This window comes from Cnephaeus nilssonii (assembly GCF_951640355.1).
Source record: "Cnephaeus nilssonii genome assembly, chromosome: 8".
NCBI lineage: Eukaryota > Metazoa > Chordata > Mammalia > Chiroptera > Vespertilionidae > Cnephaeus > Cnephaeus nilssonii.
The window spans coordinates 48787375-48803719 of NC_137079.1; the positions used below are offsets into that span (position 1 = coordinate 48787375).

General features: G+C 33.8%; 1 pseudogene across 1 annotated transcript; it reads left to right on the top strand.

The window, feature by feature from the left end:
- The first annotated feature begins 6526 nt into the window (after positions 1 to 6526).
- Positions 6527 to 7206, top strand: LOC307103970 (proteasome subunit alpha type-2-like; annotated as a pseudogene). The gene has a single exon. The product of its transcript is annotated as a proteasome subunit alpha type-2-like (transcript).
- Positions 7207 to 16345: the final 9139 nt, after the last annotated feature.

The window sequence follows — 16345 nt, forward strand, 5'->3', positions numbered from 1 at the left end:
AGATTTGATATATAAGCATTATGGAAAAGATATCAGGAAAAAAACATGTGCAATTATTTTTTTAAGGTAGTGGTAAAAAATTTTCTCAGATTTTTTCTAATCCTATAATAAAATAATGAATAAGAAATACAAAATATTTTCGCGCCTACCATGTATTCTATTTTTCAGTATTATCTCAACCCATTAAAAATTATTAATTTTTGTATATCATTGGAGTGATCTTTACCCTCAATATAGTATCTATAACTTACATAAATTTTTTAAATTACTGAATATTTATGTATGAATATACAATGCATATAATTACTTTGCACATTTTCAAAATTCTACATTACAGTGTATTAGTTATCTGATGCTAATACCAAATTATTCCAAAATTTAGCAGCTTAAAGCATGAAGGAATCCACAATCCAGAATCCAGGAGTAGCTTTGCTGTGTGGTTCTAATTCAAAATATGTCACAAATTTCAGTCCAGTGGTTGATTAAGGCTACAGTCATTCAAAAATATTTTAATTGGTTTTTACAGAGAGAAGGGAGGGATGGGGAAGAGGAGATGTGAAAGCAAAACAGTGATCAGAGAATGAAACATCTATCAGCTGCCTCCTGCACACCTCCCACCAAAGATCAAGCCTGCAACCCCAGGCATGTGCCCTGACCAGGAATCAAACTGGCAACTCTTTAGTGCACAGGTTGATGCCTAACCAACTGAGCACCACTGGCCATAGCTAAGGGTATAGTTATCTTAAAGCTTTGCTCTCAAGCTCAATTAACTGGTGATTGGCCACTTTCTGCACTCTTCTTTACCTTTCTTACCAGACTATTCACACAGAACAATAACCATAGTATAATGCAGAATAATAGGTGTTTGGTATAAAGCAATTGATAAAAATCCTAGAAAAGGACAATTAGATTTATGGCCAAAGGCCTCATGTGATATAAACATTAGTACTAATTATAATAACAAATGTATCATGGTATATCATATTGCCTTTGAGAGCAATTATTATTATCATGTATGTTATAAATGGAAATAGAAGGCAAGATAATCATGTTAGACAATATAATGCAAAATAACTAAAAGTTATTTTTGTTATTTAGATATACTAATACATTGGCAAGAAAGTATTGACTTTCATATTGATGCCATGACTGAAAAAAAAAATGAGAGTCATGGATCGTGAAATGTATGAAAACAAAGGATGAATTAGAACATGTCAATCATTACAAGTTTCAATATAATTTAATACTGAAGAGAAGTTATTTAATCACAAAGTTATCTGACAAGAGCATTCATGGAGAGATAATCTCTGGGAACAAGAGACCTAAGTATTGTTTTTTCCTTCCACCTTAACTCCATTTATCTGATTTTCCTGAATTAAAGTACTATTGAGACTAAGGGCAGCTGAGTACATGTGAAAACTTGAGGCTCTGTGGGAGTAAGGGTCAGAATTGCCATGGAGCTTCATCCACTGCAGAATTTCCAATGAAAACATTTTAAAATGCTGGGTACTAAATTCAGCTTGCCCAGCAGTGAAATAATTGAGGAAAAGATTAAATTCAGCCTCATATGACTGTGTCAGATTTCTATTGATCCGAGTCCAAAAAGAACTGCAGAAAGATATAAATACAGCACTAGTAATACAAATAGAATTATTCTCTATGTAAACAATAGAAGTTTCTGAGTGGAATATGGACTAAATGGAGGTAAGGTAGTAAGTACATAAATAATTAAATAAATATGCACCTTAAGAATAATTATCTACTGCAACTAAAAATCTATTTCTAAATGTTGAAATAACTTACCAAATCCAATTTTAGATTGAGATTAAATGAACTATAAAGAAATATCTCATATGCTAACGTCATAAAGTTTCTTAGAAAGGAAAAAAATCTATCAGGCAATAGATTATTGGAAGCTCAGAAATAGTAACGTGAAATGGAGATAGTTTCTAAATGCAATTTCTATTCATTCAATCCTTTGTTCAACTATTCAGAAGTATCTATTGAACATGTATTATTTGTCAAGCATTCTAGACACTGGAGGTACTGCAATAAACTATAAGAACAACAAAATGCCCTGTTTTTATGGAGCTTACATTCTACTTTGAGGACCAAATAATAAACCCCACAATGTATACGTATTACAGAGAAAATATGATTTATTAAGAAAAATATAGCAGAGAAGGATAGAAAAGGCTAAGGGGTGTTATTTTCAATAATGGGGCAGGGGCACTGTCTATAGCCATGATGGTTCCACTAATAACTTCCCATTGACCCAAAAAGCCAAAAAAGTAATGTTGCCATAGGGATGGTCTATTATCATCATCACAGTTACTCTCAAAAAGTGTGGCCTAGGGACCAGTTGTATTGATATTTTTTCAAAGCCTGTTAGAAATGTAGCTCAAGCTGTGTCCAGACCTACCGAGTCAGGATCTACATTTTAAAGAGATCTCCAGATTACTTGTAAGCACATATAAAATTTACAAAATGCTTTCCTAACAAATTTAGCCACATATTCAGACAGAAATTCTTTTAAATACATCCCATTTTTATTCTTATCTCTCTTCCAGCTTCCATCTTTATTCTCCTCTCAATTTATAGCTTCTGTCTGTTCATGTTAAATAGCGAAGGAAATGTGTGGGATGTTGGGAATTGCTGGATGTTGTCACTTAATGCTCTAAAGTCCACACCTCTACATTTCCAAAATATCTTAATTCCTAACACTTATTTCTGTACATTGATTCAAAATTCAATTATTTGGAGCATTTCTTTTCAAGAGCCTTTCTTTTTCATTTATTTATTTTTAATTGAATTTATTGGGGGTAACATTGGTTAATAAAATTATATGCGTTTCATGTATATAATTCTACAATATGTCATCTTTATATTATATTGTGCGTTTACAACCCTCTTCTATCACCATTTATTCCCCCCTTTACCCTTTCATATCTAAGCTAGTATTAAGGTTATCACTCAATGATTTGGGACATCCCAAATTGAAGAACTACCCAATATTCAAACATAGAATTAACTGAGCCTGACCAATGCACAAACATAATACAGATTTGTGCAAGCAAGTATGCATGCTGAAGATTCTCTAACCAACTGAACCACACTGGTGACTGGTTCAATTCCCGGTCAGGGCACATGCGTAGGTTCTGGGTTTGATCCCTGGTGGAGGCGCTTACAGGAGGCAATGGATCAAGTTTCTGTCATACATTAATATTTCTGTCTCTCACTCTCACTCTCTCTCTCTCTCCTTTTCTCTCTAAAAAATCAGTAAAACATATCTTTGGGTGAGGATTGAAAAAAACAAAAAAGTCTTGATTTGTGACTCCATCGTTATAGTGTGTTACATTATTTAATTGCTTATAAATACTATGCTATTAATGATTATATATAAATCTTGATTTGTTGAACAACTTAAATTATTCATAATTCAAACATATGCTTGAGGATTATTAGACACATTGGACTATCAAGACAATTAAATTGTCAAGGAGCGTTAACTTTCCTGTATGAATCACAAGCTTTCCTTTATAAAAATGCTTAGAATAATGGCATGGTTTTCAAGAAAGCTCTTATGTTTTCCATATAATTTATATATAAAAGAATTTTGACTTAGTGCCTAGAAATCAATTTAGCACACAATTTCAGTTTTAAATGAAGTACTAAAGTTCTCCGATAGCTTTTCTTCTTAAGAAAGAAAAAAAAGACTGAGAGGAATAGGTTATAGCCAGATTTATTTTATTATATTTTATTTGGTGAGAAGTACTTTCCAACACATTGAACTTTGAAAAGCTAATTTACAGTGATCTTTATGTAATGCGGGAAATGTTCTAGTTATTGTACACTTAATATGTAGAACCAAGAAAAAAAGATCATGCTCAATACTTATTATAGAAATGAAGGCTTTCATCCCAGTAGACTAAAGTTCATAAAAGACAGAATAAAACATAATATTAAAATAATATTGACACATGCTTCTCCTTTAAACAATTTTAATTAGGCTATTTTTAATAAGTATAATTTTAATTTATTCTAAATTTTAAACAGACTATAATTTCCCTTCATATCCGAAGTATGTAAATTTCATCTTACAAAAACATTATTACCTAAGGAAATAGCTTTGATTTGCTTCACTGGATACAGGACACACTTATTTTGCATTGGTGAATAGCAATACAAATAATTTTCTGACTTATCTTTTGTGTATTTTTTCCAACATGAAAGTATATACTAGTATATTACAATAGCATTTGCCCTGGTAATTGACATATTACATATACTATCTGATTCATTAGAAAATATTTTAGTCCCATTTTACTGATGAGTATATAGTGATTCAAAAGATTAGCTAATAGCCCAGACTCACAGGCCTGGCAACAATTAAAACCAAGTTCTGTCTTTAAAGTTCATATTCAAACATGTCAAACTCACAGCCCCTGGGCTGCATGCAGCACACACGGAATATTTTTGTGGCCCAGCCAATATAACGGTATGTAAGAAACGTTTTAATAAAAATTTTGTAACTTCATCTTTACAATATCCTGTTACACATAATTATTAATAACAAACTACAATGTCCGCTAATGACTGATTACTATAATCGTGTTGCATTCATTTCCCTTACGCACCTTACACACAGGCACACCATTTCTCTCCACTAATACTAGCAGCGAATATTTTAGCAGCCAATTGCCATGGCATTAGTCTTGTACTGACTTGTTTGTTGTGCACAACAGGAAATTTTTCACTTTCAGAGAACAAGAAAAATAGGTTTATTTGCATTACGCTTATTAATTTGTGCAGTAATTCAGTGTCTTGTAAGTTAATATTCAAGAAAAGATATTATTTTTTATTAAAATGTTCTATTATTTTATGTTAAAGATTACTCATTTATTTCAGCCCTTTGTATACAGCATGTCTCTATCAAAATGAACCTCTGTTTCTATGAAAATTGAAGTTTTTGTTTTTTTGAGGCCCACATAAACTTAAACCTTGTTTATTTGCCCTGTGTTAGCCTTTGAGTTTGACATGCTTGTTCATATTCATGACACAGCAGGAGGCCACCTCGCTGCCTGTATAGGAATTTCACATGCACTATCTCATTTCATCTTCTCAATAATATTTTTGAGCTGTGTCTTTCAGTATGTCTGTAGAAAATAACACTGTATATAATGGAAGTTATTCTTTTTCTAAGCTCATTTAATACAGATAGCTGATATATTTGATGATAACAGAGAAATGATACTAACCTGTTCCACTGAAAAATAATACTGTAACACATGCCACTACTACATAGACCACTTTTTCCCTAGCATTTATTTGTCTGATCCACTGTGCCAAGTACTTTACATTTTCATTGTTTTTGTATTATTATTCCCTTTCAGATATGAGCAAACTGTGATACTAGATGGTAAGTAATTTTTTCCAAAATCACACAAATACAGGACCTAGAACCTGATTGTGAGTTAGTCTGGTTCCATAAAACAATATAGCAATTGGACTGTTAGTATGTATCTGATGACCAATGACTGTTTTATTTTAAGCAAGGAAATTATCAGATTTTCAGAATACAAAAGTCAATTTAATTACAGTGCAAATAATGAGTTTTAGGGAAAGAAAATTCAGTTAGAGAGTTGTTTTTGGTAATATAGTTAAGACGATGCTTAGACTTCTGGTTTAGAGAAGATAGCATTCTTTGTCATGAATTTAAAAACTCAGTAGGAAAAAATTTTGTGGGAAGATGATGAGATAAGCTTGGAGCAATCAGACTATGATGTGTCTGTTAGATAAGTATGAAGAACATCTATGTGGAGATGGCTGAGTAGTTCTGGAGTTTTCCATCTGACATAAACAAATTTGGAAATGATCATTTAAAAAGGTGGTTACTGAGACTTAGTGGTAAATGTATGCAGGAGAAGTATTTCAATTTTCTTTATATAAAAATATCTATGTGAATTACAAGCCATGAGAAAGAACTGTGGTTTTAATCACTAACAGTGACATAAAACATAATTTTCAATCTACTTAAAAATAATGATAGCCTTAATAAATAAAATAATAAAGGTCATCAATAATTATTTTTATGTCAAGTAGTTCAATTTATTTAACACATACTTATTAAACAGTTTTCCCAACTTTTACTGCTATAATTAAGTGGTGGTATTACAAGGGAAGTGTCACTCATATTTCAGTAGCCGAGAAGAATAGCATTTAAAATTAAATGCTTTATTGTACATAAGGGATTTATAATATCAGATTGGCAGAATACAAAAATCAATTTAATTGCAATAAAAATAATGGGTTTTAGGGGGATATACCTGAGGAAGAACATCTCTCTAGGTTATTTTGAATGGTTTTAAAATAACTGATATGTTTGGATCGACATTTTATATAGGCTCTCTGAAGTAAGGTAAATGCAGTCAAGTATGGCAAGTCTGGATAGGGAAACAAGAATTAAGAGAGAAAGAAGCGGCTGCAGTGAACAGGTGTGTGAACATGCTTTGGCTCTCTGGTAAAGATGTCAGAGCGAGTTTATGGCTCTTCTTTGACTACATTCAGCCTGTCTGGTAAATTAGTCCAGATTGGGCATGCTTTGGCTGCTGTAGCTGGAGGAGCCCCTTCGGTGCGAATTAAAGCTGTAAATGAGGTGGTATTAGCAACGGAGAAGGAATAGAAATCCATTTTGTATGATGAGTGATGTGCACATAAACCTATAGGCCTGGTGTATAGTGGCATGGACCCAGACTAGAGTGCTTGTGCACACAGCTGGAAAACTAGCTGAGCAACATTATCTTGTTTACCAAGAACCCATTCCCACAGCTCAGCTGGTATAGAGAGTAGTTTCTGTGAAGAAGAATATAGCCAGTCAGGTGGTGTTTGTCCATTTGGAGTTTCTTTACTAATCTGTGGTTGGGATGAGGAGCCACCATTCTTTTTCCAGTCAGATCCATCTGGAGCTTACTTTGCCTGGGAAGCCACAGCAGTCGGACAGAACTATGTGGATGGGAAAACTTCCTTGAGAAGAGCTAAAACAAAGGTCTAGACTTGAAGATGCTATTAATGCAGCCATATAAACCCTAAAGGAAAGCTCTGAAGTACGAATGACGGAATATAACAGAAGTTGGAATCTGCAAAGAAACTGGATTTAGGAGGCTTACTCCAACTGAAGTTAAGGATTACTTGACTGCCATAGCATAATAAGGAAATGACTGAAAAATCCAGAATTCCAGTTAATTTTTATCCTTAAACATATTTACAGTATGTTTCGTTTGTAAAATTTTTGCATACTTATTTTTACATGATTTAATGGACCAATGTTTTTAAAATGACATAAATAATATTAAACTGTTAAGGACCCCCCCAAAAATTTGAGAGATAAAATAATACCGTGGTAATTGGAATTATCAAGAAATAGTGTATTAAAAATAGAATAATGTATAAGAGAAAATATCTATAAGGGTCACACTGGTTTCTTCTTTGGGTATCTGAAAAATGAGGAAATAAAAGTGCAGCCTATATTAAAGAACATGACCATGACTGTTTTTTAAGCATTATTTGTTTATGATTCCTGTGGGACTTTCAAAGGAAATGAAAAGCAAGAAAACAGATATGTCTAATTTTAAAGAGATATCTCATGAATAAACTATAAATATTGGGGTCTTCAGAATAAACATGTCTGGTAAATTATGAGATTGGATTTCTGTGCTTAAGATTCTGTAATATGTTTAAGGATTTGTTCCATGAAAATCAGTCACAGTGAGAATAAGATGATTTTCTCACATTTCAGTGCTTTCTGAACTATTTTCAATTGAAATGGATTAAATTCTTCAAACTATCTGATTATACTCATTGAAAACCACATAATAAATATTACCTTTGTCAATGAGATCTTAAAAATATAAAGAATTTATTTTATTTACTTATGCATGAGATGAAAATTATGAGATTAAGAATGAAATATCACTCAATGAAAATTTTTTAAAAATTAAAAGAAGCAGAGGGTCAAAATAAAATTTAGTAAATTTCTACATTTATGTATAAGATTGAAAATGTAAAACTACAGTAATTTCTATATTATTTTTATTAGATATACTAAAATATTAAACATGACTATTGCATGAATATTCATAAATGTTCAACCAATATTTTTAGGTTATAGAGAAATGCTGAATTCTTCTTTTGAGGAAGACTAGACAAGTCAGAAAGAATAAATTATAATCAAAATAATTTTATATGCCTGTTATGTTTCAAATAATATTAAAATTTATTTATGCTTAATTACCAAGTAAAAATATACATAAAATTTCAAACTCAATTGCTCAGCTAAAAATGTAGATGTTCAAAGAATGTCACTAATAATAGGCTCCATAAATCTTTAACCCTCTCACCCACTTTAATAATATAAAATGGTTTAAACCGACTTTGGGTATAGAATTCATTGAAGAAATTTATTCTTGTACTATGAACCTCAAATGCCTCCGCCCCTCCCTATCTAGTAAAAGAGGAACACCTGATTAGCTTCATGTCAGCTGAGTGATGGATAATTCTATGCAGCCAGGTGAGAAGTGTTAGATGAATTTTCTATCAATGGGAAAATGACATGATGATGCCTGACTCAGAACCCAAAAAGATAAAGAGGCCCTTGGAAGCATAATAAACCCTGCACTGGAATTACCTTGCACCCCTGGAGATTGCCTGGTAGAGGGGATGAATGCTTCCCATGGAAGTATGGGTAGGGAGGTCGTTAGAGAGAGCACAGCCCTAGAAACATAAATTCTTGTCATGAAAAATTTTGCCAGTGGGCAGGAAGACTGAGAGAGAAACAAAAGTTAATGGATGGCAAATTGGAAATGATTGGTGGACAAAAATGATCATTACTTTTGCTGAGAGAGGCATTAAAAGAAGCCTAGCAGCAAACTTCTGAAGAAGCCAGGAAAATGTCCAACTTGGAGTTATTAAAATAGCTTTGGCCGAACGTTCTGATTTCTTTTCTATTTTTTCACTTTGTTGTTGACACTATTACAGATGTCCTCTTTTTTCCCCTCTTTGTCCACTCCACCCAGTCCCCACCCCACCCCTTTTCTCTGGCTACCACCACAATGTTGTCTGTGTCTATGGGTTATGCATATATGTTCTTCAAACATTCTGATTTCTGACTTTCAAAACATTTGAAAAAAGATTCAAGGTAACTATGGGACCCTCTAAGAGTCAAGACTGAGCTGAATAGACATGACCATTCCTAACTTTACATTTAGAGACAGAGGAAAAATATACTACTAAATAAGTTTTAAAAGGACATTGGAGAGAAAGAGAAAAGGCAGGAAAGAGGTGAAAAATGACATTGCAGCTACTTTGAATTATATCTTTTCAATATGCTGTTATATATATATATATATATATATATATATATATATATATGTACATATATATATATATATATATATATATACACACACACACACACACACACACACACACACACACACACACACACGTATACCTATGAAGAGAATCAAAGTAAAATGTGCTTAGGAATATATATTATTTTATTATCTTCAAGTATATTAAGGACTTTATCTATTTTCTTGAGAATGATTGTACAAATAATAAAGAAAAATTCAAGACAGACTTGACATAGGTATAATATGTGTAAAACATAATAAAATGTAAACCAACTAAGTAAAAAAGTAGTTCCTAAAAATCATACAGAGTCAATAATCTGCTTTTTCTGAACGATCAACACTCTGATTAAATGGTTTTTCACCACATGAAGTGCTTGAATATGATAACATCATCAGTTACCATTCGAAGCTAAATGTTAATACTATCAGACTCATAAAAAAGTTTTATTACTTTTATAAAAGATGTTTTTAAAACATAAATAAATTCAGAAGTTAATTTATAAAAAAAAAATATTTGTTTACTACTAAAGACCTGTTTTTCTCAAGTGAAATATTTTCTAAATGTTCAAATTTAGGCTATTATAGATAACCTAAATGTAATTTAGAAATAATTTTTAAGTATTATTCAATCATGTATTTTGCTATCACTGCAAGCACTTAACTTAAAAACAGAATGAGTACAGAGTACAAATAAATTAGGTCTTAATTATTTTTCAGAGTTCATTCAGGGAAGGAGAGACACTAAATATTATAGAATAAGGGATTTATTACAGGAATTAAGCCTGACATAGATGAGGTAGATAAGGAAGTGAAGGTTCAGAAGGGGAAGCTAGAAGCCAAGTGAAAGACACACTAGTTAATCCCATTGGAGCCCTGGTGTGAGCTTGCATGGAAATATGAGGAACAAAGCACATCCAGCGGCCCAAACTGGACCATGTCACCCCCAGTGAGCAAAACATCATTTTTCCTGAAAGGAAAGACAGGCAGAGGTACATATCTACAACAATTTATGGGCAGGGGCTAAGGTGGTCATGAATCACAATTTGAAAATTAATAAAAATGTGATTAGGGAAACAAGTATTTGAATTGACCTCCCTTAATTGATAGAAATGGTAAAGATACACATGCCCTATCTACATGCACACTAAAGAGTCACCTCCCGGAAGAGCATTGTGAAAACCAGGTGGAAAATATGGCCTTTCTCCTGGAATGTAGTCAACTTCTTTCTCCAGTCATCTCCATCTTTGCCCATTAAAACCATAAACAAAGTGTGAGATCAGCTACAAAAGAAATAAACATCATCCATAGATGGAACAGGTGGCCTAGGTGACTTTATGAACCCTCTTTCAAAGACAAAATTCACATTCTTGATTGTAGGCAGGATATTCATATAATGTAAAGCAGAAATACGATTCTTTATTTAGAAGTTAAATATGGTTTAAAAAGTGTGCATGCATAACAAATTTACCAAGAAACTGAGTTTGCTGAATTACACTTTGTTAACTTAGTTAAGGTGGCATGTATATCTCCCAGAATCTTTTCTTTATATGATTCTTGTCTGGGATTGGCCAAAAGTGGAACTTCTGTGATATTTTAGAAGAAGAAATGAGGGCACACCAATTACTCTTTGAAAGTCTACAACATGAACATCATAATGTATAGACACAAAGATGCCTAATAAATCTAGCTTGTCTTTCCTCGTCTCCATCCAGCTCTTTTTTTTTTTTCAAAACTGACCTTGTTGACCAAGAGTGAATTCAGGCCCCACAAAGCATTTTTTACTCTATCCTCACAAAAATGGTACTACAGAGAGGGCACAGCTTTATGGAAATTTCTCCACAAAATTGACTAATTACTTAAGCAAACAAATTAGTGAGATGTTTTTACTTTAACTAAAGTAAGTGAAAATATATGCATTTTCCACATTATTCAATGGCTGGGAAAATGGATAGAAACTTAGGTGAAAACAAGACAAAACAATTATAGATAAAATAAATTATTTTTCCTAAGCACCTCTGAATTATATGACAAATGAACTTGTGACCCTAATACAAGAATAAATATAACCAAGCAATGTACTAAAATGTCATACCAAATAATAACCGATTTTATGTAAGATAAAATAAAGTACTACATATAATCAAAAATATTAATAGTAAAAGAAATTAATAAAATCTTCAGGACAAAGTTTGAATAGTCACTTGTTAAAATATAAAACCTATTCTTAACATATGACATAGAAAACATTATTTAAATTTGTGGCCTAAACTCAATTTGGAAAATTACTCAATGACATCAGTAGAAATCAATGCCTTTTATTATTATAAATAAAAAGTTTCTGTGTAATTTATAGATGATGACAAGTTTATAACGTTAAGTATTTCATGGCAGAATAATAATCAAAATGTTTCCATTGGAGTTTGTTATAAGAGAGATTAAAAAGGAAAAATGCAACATGAATATTCCAGAATCCACTAATATCTTACATCTGAGAAAAATGTAAGAAAAAGAACTGAATGATATACTTATGTGTGTCAAAAGGAAATCCACTGTGAAGGAAAAAGAATGTGTGCTGGTCTGAAGCAAAGCTGTACCTCACTACTATAAGAAATACCTGGTCCAGAAAAAGCCTAATTCAAAGCTGAATAACAATAATAATAGTGGTAATACCAAAAAATTAAATTGTAATAAAAATCTAACAAATAATAAAAGGAAGCAAAATGAAAGAAGAGGAAGTAACTGATGACAATTAATAAAACTCAAGAGAACAAATGAAAATTATGAACAAACTGATAATTTATTTTAAAAAGTTAATGAGAGCTGCTATAAAACAGGACTTGAATCAATGATGGAATACTCAGTAAAAATTTACAAAGAAAATTAAAATCATTGTAAGAGTAATCAAATATAACATTCAAAAGTAACAGAATCAAAAGAGAGAATCAGAAGGTAGAGAAAACTGATTCAAATAAAATAAAACTAAATATAAGGCAAATAAAATGAAACTAAACAGAAAGTTAATAATAACTGGAAAAGAAAGGTCACATATGAAGGACACTACAAATAATTCACCTTATTTTACCTTTTGAATAGAATGTTCATGAAGAGAATGGAATAATGGGAAATAAATGTGTTTGTCATCAATCTATATATCAGTTTACCTAAGTAAATGTATATGTGTGTGCGTTTCAGAAATACATCAGGAAGTTTTGTGTGTGTTTTTAAGAGACTTCAAAAGTATAGATTGGCCAGACCTGGCTCTGATGTTGAAATTTCATCTTATCCTGAGATGGCACATATGAGATGGCTTGGGGATCTGGGTCACAGATAACCTGTCACTGACGGATAAAACTCACCTTCTAACATAGTATGTTGTTTTCAAATCAGCAGGGAAGTCATAGTCTAAATCATATATGTGATTATTTCTCAGCTCATAAACAATATGTGAAATAGGGATACTTTTCCTGGAGAATTACTGATACAAGGAGCATGCATTATATAACCTTATCTATAGAAACAAATGACCTTGTGTGACAGAGGTTGGTTCTCAATCGCCTGAAAGATATCAACCAGGGCAGAAATATGCGGCCATGTTGAATTTTATCTCTGTCCTAGAAGGAAAAGAAGAGCAATGCCATAATATACCTATAATTGGTTTTCTTTAGTTAAATTTTTGTTGAATTTTTCTGAAGAATTTTAAATTAGATTGTATAATAATGGATAATGATATGAAGTGATACCTTATACTTGTTAGCAGAGCTACAAGTGAAAATACGTAATGAATAAACTTCAAAACTATATGGAAACTGTACAAAAGGATAATTAGCTTAAGGGAAATTTATCTGAATATATGTTAGAAAAATATTCAGGGAGTTTCAATTAAGCAAAAATAATTTTTGCCCTCAACTATGAAATAGAGAAGGCAGGAAATAAAATATTGACCTAAGGTAAATTTATTTTTTTTAAAAGATGCAAAGTCCTATTGCTAGTTGTATAATCTTATCTAACTGGAAATGTGTGCTCACAGATTATAAAGTCATATTGTTGATGTACATTATATAATAGTTAATGAGAATTATAAAGAAAATAAAAAGTAATTTTTATTCAAAATTGTGTATAATATTTCAATCATGATCTTTATTTTTAAGACTCAAAATTGATTTAAAGTTTTTATGTCAGATAAGTGAAAAGAAAATGAAACTCTGAGTAGTTCTTTTGTATGTTCCTTGAAAATATGTTAATAGGAATATATCTTATCCTGGAGAGTTCAGGAGTTTAATTATCCAAAATAGTGACCATTGTGATTTTACCAAAGAAAAAGAAGGATGAAGAGACAAAAGATGTAAAGATTTTCAAAAGTATACGCTTATGTGAAAATTACAGTTGCTTATATTTGGATAGTGAGGTTATGCTTTTTATGCAATTCTTTTACACAGTTCTTCCAAAATATTTTCAAGTTGTTTTTTCAAATATTTTCTAGAACAATTTCAAAAGAATACACTGAGTGTTCTGAAGACCTGCTGTGTATAAAAACACCTTTGTGACCTTCAGGCCAACCTTAACACAGACATGATGTTTTGTAAATCTAAGAGTCAAAGTGCCACTGAGGTTTCAGATATGAAGTATGTAATCCCATAATGATACGAAGTTTCCAGGCTGAATGGGGATTCTCTCTCAGTTGCTTCTGCTAGCATTGCATTTATTGTCTCCTGCAGGTTCTGTGGCCCAAGGCTCATATTTTCTTCAGGCTTTCATTTTAGTAGGAGCCAAATGGGGACACTTGCAGCGAATCATGAACCTATAGTAGTAAGACTGTGAGTTGCCAAAACTCTTGCTGGTGTGAGATACACAGTCATCAACATGTTGCACTACGCCTATCTTCTGTGTTAAGACAGGCTGAGTGCAACATATCTTAAATAATCGTACTTCCAGGCAGCGCTCTCCATTGAGCACAACTAAGTAAAAGGATATTTTATGCTTTGGAAGTAGTCAGATTTGTACTAGAAAACATATCTAGATTAATATGTAAGAATAACGTTTAAACACTGTTTTATAATTTTTATTTCTTTTGACTTGCATATAAAAAACCTTCAAAAATTTTATATCATGTATTCACTGTTTTTTCAAAAATTTTGAATCAACACTAGAGAGGGTAAAAGACATTGTTATAAGCTACATTAATTTATTTAACTGTGCATTTAAAGTAGAAAAGTAGTCCATTTCCGCTCTGTGCGTTGAAACCTGAAGAACAAATGAAACGTTTCACCAATCATTGCTAGAAGTTATGGCCAACAAATGCTCTGCTACTAATTTCCATTAGCAGTGCTAGAATTTACACACAAAATTAACCATACATTTATTCATTTGCCGAAAAAAAAAAAAAAAAGAAGAACAGAATGCTATAGAGATAACACAAGTTCCACAATAGGGACATTGAAAACTTATTCAAGCTAATAAGTGAAAATAATGAGCCAAAGAATGATCTTCATTCAAGTAAACTGAGTGATGTGAGCTACACAATAGATTTGCTACATATGAACCACTTGATTTTAAAATCGCTAATATTGTGGCAAAAAAAGTAACTTCTCACTTATTTATATACTAGAGGCCTGGTACACAAAATTCATGCATGGGAGTGTGGGGGGCCTCAACCCAGCCTGCACCCTCTCCAATCTGGGACTCCTCAGGGAATGTCCGACTGATCGGGCCTAAACCGGCAGTCGGACATCCCTCTCATAATCCGGGACCGTTGGCTCCTGACTGCTCACCTGCCTGCTTGCCTGATCACCCCTAACTGCCCTGCCTGCCAGCCTGGTCACCCCCAACTGCCCCCCTGCTGTCCTGGTCACCCCTAACTGCCCCCCCTGCCATTCTGGTCACCCCTCACTAACCCTCCTGCTGGCCTGGTCACCCCAAGCAGCCTGCTGTTCAGTTGTTTGGTCGTCCCTCACTAACCCCCCTGCCCGCCTTGTCACCCCACACAGCCTGTGTTCGGTCATCTGTCCAGTTGTTTCAGTCATCCGTCTGGTTGTTTTGGTCATGACGGCCCCTGGCTTTTTATATATTAGGACTAGAGGCCTGGTGCAAGAAATATGTGCTTGGGGGGGTCCCTCAGCCCAGCCTGCACCCTCTCCAATCTAAGACCTCAATGGGGATATCCGACTGCCCTTCGTAATCCGGGACCGCTGGCTCCTAACCGCTTGCCTGCCTGCCTGCCTGATCGCCCCTAACCCCTCTGCCTGCCTACCTGATCACCCCTAACCACCTCTGCCTACCTGCCTGATTACCTCTAACTGCTCCCCTACTGGCCTGATCGCAGCTAACCACCTCTGCCTCGCCCTGCACCCAAGACCCAGGATTCCCTCCTCCGGCCGGTCACAGGCACCCAGGACCTACACTTTCCTCCTTCTGGCTGGCTGCAGGCACCCAGGACCCGGGCCAGCTTCACCCGGGCCAGCCACAGCTGCAGGGAACCATGGGCGGGCAGCTTCACCCAGGCCGCAGCCGCAGGCGCCCGGGACCATGGGGCAGGTGGCTTGTTCCTCTCCCAGGCCACAGCCTGGCTGGTCCCCATTCCTCTCTCACAAGCTCATTTGTGCCTGGCTGGTCCCCATTCCTCTCTCCCCAGTGTTGAGTGTCTGAGCAGTTCCGGCACGAGGGCACGAGGGCACGAGGGCGTGAGGGTGTGATGACCATTTGTATATTAGCTCTTTATTATATAGGATAAGTATGATCTATTCACATTGGAAATCATACTAAATTTTAACAAAAAAGCAAGGTGATATTTCCCCTGCTAGCTTTCATAACCAATTTTAATCAAGGGAATTAAAATTTCTCTTAAATTCATGTTAGTTGACAGTTGGATATTGGAGCCTTAAAATGCAACCTACCAAACATAAAACTGCCAATAGAGGTAGGTTTAATAGGGCAGAGTA